The following is a 6,968-nucleotide window of genomic DNA, read 5'->3' as shown; positions in this document are numbered from 1 at the left end:
TCTGCTCCGCCGTGGTGGTCTGCTGTCTGGCTCTGGTGGTCTTCTGCTCCGCCGTGGTGGTCTGCTGTCTGGCTCTTGTGGTCTTCTGCTCCGTCTGCTCCAGTCTGGTGGTCTTCTGTCCTGCTCTGGTGGTCTTCTGCTCCGCCGGGGGGATCTTCGGTCCCGTCGATTGCACACAGCACTGATTGCACACAGCTGTAACCAATCACACATTCACTATATAACACTCACTCAGATCCCTTTCAAACTGCCGAGTATTGTATGCGCATATCGCTAGTTGTGATAGCTTCATTACGGAGCCTACTTGAAATTTCATAGTCTTAGCCTAGTCTTGCCTTGTCTGATTCCTCGTGTTCTGATCTTTGCCTGTGCACTTTGGATTACCTCTCTCGTCTTGCCCTGTTCGGATACTGTTTGCCCCTGCCTGGACCTTTACTTTGTACCTGGATTATCTCTCTAGTCTCGTCCTATTGGATTATGTTCATTGTCGATTGACCCTCACTGTTTACCGGACTGCCCATGCCTTGTCTCTTACATACCTGTTCTCCAATGTTTGATTTATGCCTGTTTCTGACCACGTCTCCAGAATGAAGCTTTGCACATGGATCCGCACGTCTCACGTCTCGTCAGCCCCGTAACAACCAGTGTCCCCAAAATATTAGGTTTTGGCTGTCTGAACTTACTGGAATGAATATTTTTTTTACTGAAGTAAAATAAATATGAAATATAACATAAAATAAGCATATTTTACATAAAAATATAGTACTTTTAGAGGTAAATTTAAAAAATCACAAAAAATTGCATAAATTGATATTTTTTGTTTTATCAAAGGTATGATAAGATGTTTATTTAAAAAAAAAAATCACACCTAAGAGCCCACAAAGGACCAATTAAGGGCTGCTATACGAAGGATGCTTGAGGGTTAAAGGGGTCATGAACTAAGAAACCAAAATTCCCTTGATCTTTTGGCATAAGAGCTATGAACTATAACTACTACTATAAATACTATAAAAGCATCTTGTAAGTTTCAGAAGTCAAAACTTTGTCGTTAGGCTAAAAACATCTTATATTGAAGACAGCTTGCCAAAACGACAGCTTGTGTAATGTACCACTCTTTGATGTAATAGTATGGCTAAACACCACCTCTGCAGAAGAAGATCACCGCCTGCTTCTACATCCCTGCCTGTTTAGCCCCGTCCACCAATTCTCACATGTAGTGTTTAGGAGAGAGGCAAGCTGGCTCTGAAGACAAAAAAGATGCTGTGCAGTGCCAAGTTGTGGAAAAAAACAAAAAAAAAACAGTATTTGGATGGATTGCCTTCCTTCAGATCACAACATTAGGAAAGAGTGGAAGAACTTTATTTTTAATGAAGTTCCAGGCCGTGTTGGTAAGAACTAGGTTCTTTGTTCACTTCATTTTATTGTGGATTCGTTTTCAAACAAGGCACAATTCGACCCTGGATTTTCAGAAAGATTGAAACTAAAAGACAATGCCGTGCCGACTATATTGGATCCGACTCTGTCACAACACAAAAGTGTGGATTAACTGTTTTCATTACATGGTCACTAATGCTTTGTCTCGTCTCACAGATTGTTTAATATGTATTGAGTTATTTATGCGTTTTTGACCTAAATCACAGCAGAGTCCATCTATGAGGAATGTACACTTTCAAACATACACAACTATTAGGCAATCATAGCATGGGCATTTACATCCGAGTCTACAATCTGCCACGCCTATTCAAACAGAGCGTTCTGATGAGGTGGGTTAAAACAGGACAGAAAATATCTTATTACTTCTAAATTACGATGTTTTTTGATGTAAAAATTGATAACATTATAAGTGGTCCTCAGTGAACAGTACAAAAATAAAAAAACAAAGGCAGTTCATGACCCCTTTAAATCATGTCTGCAGTCTCGCAAGCTAAGAGCTAAACCCCAGGATCAGTTAATGGTAGACTTCCCTAATTCTAGAGTGATACCGGGAAAACCTCCGTTCACTCATTTGGACGCAGCCTATTTTGGACCATTCTTGATTAAGAAGGGACACAGTGAGCGAAAGAGGTATGGATGCTTGTGCACTATGAGAGCAATCCATTTAGAAGTAGTGCACACTCTCAACACAGATTTCTTTATCAATGCCTTACAAAGGTTTATTGCTAGGAGAGGCCCGTCCTCTGAGATAAGATCGGATAATCAGACTGATTTTGTTGGAGGACTACGTGAGTTGCAGAAGGCCTTAAATGACTGTAATCAACAAAAAAATGTCAGATTACTTGCTACTGATACTTTCAATTCACCTGCTGCTTTGTATATGGGAGGTGTTTGGGAGCGGCAAATTCTTGCTAATTACTTATAAAGCCCTCAATGGTTTAGCACCTCAGTACTTGAGTGAGCTCTTATCACATTATAGTACTCCACGTCCGCTGCGTTCTCAAAACTATGACCATTTTTTAATACCTAGAATATAAAAATCAACTGCGGGCGGCGTATCCTTTTCCTATTTAGCACCCAAACTCTGGAACAATCTACCTAACATTGTTCGGGAGGCAGAGACACTCTGTCAGTTTAAATCTAGGTTAAAGACCCATCTCTTTAACCTGGCTTACACATAACACACGAACACATTTCTAATATTCAAATCCGTTAAAGGATTGTTAGGCTGCATTAATTAAGTCAACTGGAACCGGGAACACTTCCCATAATATCTGATGTACATGCTACATCATAAGAAGAATGGCATCTATGCTAATATTAGTCTGTTTCGTTCTTATTCCGAGGTCACCGTAGCCACCAGATCCAGTCTGTATCCAGATCAGATGGTCACTGCAGTCACCCGGATCCAGTCCGTATCCAGCCCAGATGGTATATCAGGACCTAGAGATGACCTCTACAGCCCTGAATGTCAGCGGAGATCAGGACAACTAGATGAGCACCAGAGACAGATCCCTAGTGAAGACCTCGTCACCTAGACGGCCATCGGGACAAGACCACGGGAACCAGATGAGTCCTTTGCACAATCTGACTTTGCTGCTGCATGGAACAAACTGCTGGTTTTGTCTTCGTCAGAGGAGAACTGGCCCCCCGACTGAGCTTGGTCTCTCCCAAGGTTTTTTTCTCCATTTCTGTCACCGATGGAGTGTTGGTCCCTTGCCGCTGTTGCCTCTTGCTTGCTTAGTTGGGGAGACTTAACTCCCTGGGGTCGACGGTCACGCCAGCGCGACCAGCTTACTTTTTTTAAGATCAGTGTGAAAGACACTAAAAATACACTTGTCGATTTTTGTCACACAAATAAGTGTTATACATCATTCGAAACTGTTAAGTGTCTACTTTTATTTGTGTACACTCACAATAACAACTGGTCCCCCATCGGGCGCCTCCCCAGGTGGCGGATTAGGGAACGCCTCCCAGATATGGGTGGTACCGAGGAAATGAAATACTCGGGGTGGACCAAAACTAGCTAGGGGGTCAGGGCCCCGATAAAAACCTGCTGGTCTTCCAGGTTGGGGGATGGCCTTGGGGTTAACAACCCCATCCCGGAAAATAAATATGTTACGAATATGCAACCAAGCCTCGGAATTGGACGGACAATTGGAAAATACAAACCTGGACTGAAGAAGTCCGGACTCTTTAGGAACATGGAATGTAAGAACTTTGTATAGACCTGGAGCCCTCACAGAACTAACTAGAGAATGTGATAAGTATAACTGTGATGTAATAGCTTTACAAGAGATTAGATGGAGTGGGAAAGGAATGGTGCGGGGGAAAGACTAAACCCTCTTGTATAGTGGTAGTGATGGCCCACATCATTTTGGGACTGGATTCATTCTAAAAACAAGATTGAAAAGTGCGATTTTGAATTTTGAGGCAATTTCTGATCGTCTTTGCACACTGAGATTGAAAGGAAAATTCTGTAACATCACCCTAGTCAATGCCCACGCCCCAACAGAGGATAAAACTATGGAGGAGAAAGATGATTTCTGAGTGTGTTAGAGCAGGCTTACAATCGTACGGCGGAATATGATATGAAGATTGTATTGGGGGACTTTAATGCCCAAGTTGGAAAAGAAGAAGCTTACCGGCCAATAATAATAGGTAGACACAGCCTTCATGAGGTTTCAAGTGATAATGGAGAGCGCATGATCAGTTTTGCGGCGTCCAAACAATGTCGGCTGATGATCACCTTTTCCCCCCACAAGAACATACACGAGCAGACATGGAAGTCCCCTGGTGGAGGCACTTGTAATCAGATAGTTCACATAATTGTGGACTGAAGACATGCTACCTGTGTGAAGGATGTCAGATCGTATAGAGGGCCGAATGTTGAATCTGACCACTTCCCAGTGGTGCAAAGTGCTGTCAAAGACTGAGCATGCAGAAATGGAGAAATCTAGAACAGTCTACACCTAAATGGAACATATCCAAGTTAAAGGATGAGGAAACTAGGGTTAGGTACCAGGAGGGTGTAGAGAGGAAGCTTAGGTCTGAACTGCAACTGAGGAGTGACAATGGCATTTTTTACCCAGCTGAGTTACCGGTTGAGAGGAAGTGGGAACGTCTTAAACAGTAGAATAGACTATACACTATAGTAGGATATAAATAGACTTAGAGAAAGATGGATTATATGTCCGACCAGACTAATTAAGAACGAATACCTGGAAGCTAGAAGAATTGCGAAAAGAAGATTTAGGAGAAAGAAGAGGGAATATCTAACCAGTAGAATCGAAGAGCTAGAAAATCGAAGAAGAAATAACGAAGCTAGGAAAATCTATAGGGGGATTAAGGAATCTAAAAATGGATAACAATTTGGTAATCTAGGAATAAAGGATGAGCAGGGGAACCTACTGATGGGAACAGAAGACATATTACAGTGATGGATTGAACACTTTAATAACCTGCTGAACACCAGGGTGGAAGAGAGGAATGAGGAAAGAGAAGAGGAACTGGAAATGGAAAGGAATCAAGGGGAGGATCAATTCCTGCCAACATTAGAGGAAACAAAAACTGTATTAAGGACCCTAAAGAATTTCAAGGCAGGTGGGATAGATGGCATACCCGGTGAACTCCTCAAGTACGGGGGGGATTCAGTTGTGGAAGCATTGCATGAAGTGATTGTGGAGGCATGGCATAATTTTATTATGAGTGGAATGAAGCAGTTATTGTCCCAATTTTAAAAAAGGGAGACAATGCCGTCTGCAAGAAGTACAGAGGGATCAGCCTTGTGTGTGTAGCATACAAGGTATTGTCTATAATGCTGTACAATCGTCTAACACCAATTGATGCACGTCTGATAGAAGATTATCAGTGTGGTTTCCGAGCTAATAGGTCGACAATTGACCAAATTTTTACTCTTCGACAAATGTGTGAGAAAGCTTGGGAGTTCGGAGTTACTTCCTATGATAGTGTCCACAGGAGATTCTTATACCGAGCTATGAACAAGATGGGTTTTCCAAAGAAATTAATACGATTGACAAGGATGACAATGCAAAGAACCCAGAGTAGAGTTAAGGGAAATGGACAGGTGTCAACCCCTTTCTCAGTCCTTAATGGGCTGCGGCAAGGTGATCCTATCGCACCTTTACTCTTTAATATTGTATTGCAGAAGGTTGTTCAGATGGCTGGCATGGATATCCAAAGAGGTACGATTTTTAATAAATCTGTGCAACTGCTCGGTTACGCGGATGACCTGGACGTGGTGGGTAGGACAGAAAGGAATGTGCCTATAGCATTGGGAAGGATAGAAGAAGAGTGTCACCCAGCGGGCTTGAAACTCAATGTTGATAAAACAAAAGTGATGAAAACTACCAGACACCCGGAATGAAGGCGAGCCCTCAAATTGGGTGAACATGAATATGAGGTAGTACAGAACTTTGTGTATCTGGGGTCCTCTGTTAGTGCTGAGTGCTCTGAGACTGGTGAGATCAAGAGAAGAATAACAGCTGGTAATAGGAGCTACCTTGCCCTCAGTAGCCTTTTTAAAAGCTGTAGTCTCTCATGGTACTCCAAACTCAGAATGTATAAGTCCCTCAGTAGACCTGTAGTCTCATATGGGAGTGAGACCTGGGTCCTTACCCAAAAGTCCGCAGACATGTTGGATATGTTCGAGCGGAAATTACTAAGGAGAATATTTCGACCTGTGAATGAGGGTGGACATTGGAGGATGAGAAGGAATGAGGAGCTGAGAGCACTGTATCAGGAGGCATCACTATCAACATTTGTTAAACTTCAGCTACCAATCTCCGGTGGTATGGGCACCTTCGAAGGATGGGAGAGGAACGACTGGCACAGAGAGTATTCGGGGCACAGCCTTTCTGTATTAGGCCAAGGGAAAGGCCTAGAAACCGATGGGCTGATACAGTGAGGAGGCATATGAGAAGCGTAGGGTTGCGGCCCAATTTCGAGCGGCAAGCATGGAAGAGGATGGTTGTAGAGGCCAGGGACCACTGGGTCCGTAGCGCCAGATGGTAAGTAGGTAAGCACAGTAACAACAAAACTTTGTGCTTTTGCATAATAAAGAAAATAAACAGTGCGCGTTCTGTCTTCTCTGTCTTCGCCAGTGGTCTTCACTATTTTTTTCATGGGAGCCGCACTGATAGGGCAAAGTCAATCGGAGAGCCACTTTTATCGTGAAGTATCAAAAGTTACATCCAGTCATAAATAGCATGTCTTTTTATCAATCTGTCATATGCAATGCAATGCAATACAAAAGGGGCTATCATTCTTTATCATTTACCAGTCACATTTTTAACTGAGACAAGATTATAAAAAAAAAAAAAAGCAGGATTACCCTAATGCTGGAAAGACCTTAAGTTATTTTATTTTTTTATACTAGCCCATCATGTATCTAACCATCCAAGTGCACATTCGGCGTTAAGAGCTGTTAAGATTAAAACTGGCAACTCCGCACTGAGTCAGTGTCATGGACGTAGGACAGAGCAAGTGTAAATATCTTTTCTAGTCTATATTTC

The 6,968-nt window shown here is 42.6% G+C and overlaps 1 long non-coding RNA gene across 1 annotated transcript in view; it reads right to left on the bottom strand.

Annotated features, from left to right (window-relative positions):
• The window catches only part of LOC107667697 (uncharacterized), a 15,941-nt gene that overhangs the window by 1,184 nt on the left and 7,789 nt on the right, over positions 1 to 6,968 (bottom strand). The gene's annotated exons all lie outside the window — the stretch shown is intronic.

Source organism: Sinocyclocheilus anshuiensis, unplaced genomic scaffold (genome assembly GCF_001515605.1).
Source record: "Sinocyclocheilus anshuiensis isolate Anshui unplaced genomic scaffold, SAMN03320099.WGS_v1.1 scaffold2269, whole genome shotgun sequence".
Classification (NCBI taxonomy): Eukaryota; Metazoa; Chordata; class Actinopteri; order Cypriniformes; family Cyprinidae; genus Sinocyclocheilus; species Sinocyclocheilus anshuiensis.
The sequence above is the reverse complement of the archived record's forward strand: the minus strand, read 5'-3'. Positions and strand labels throughout refer to the sequence as shown.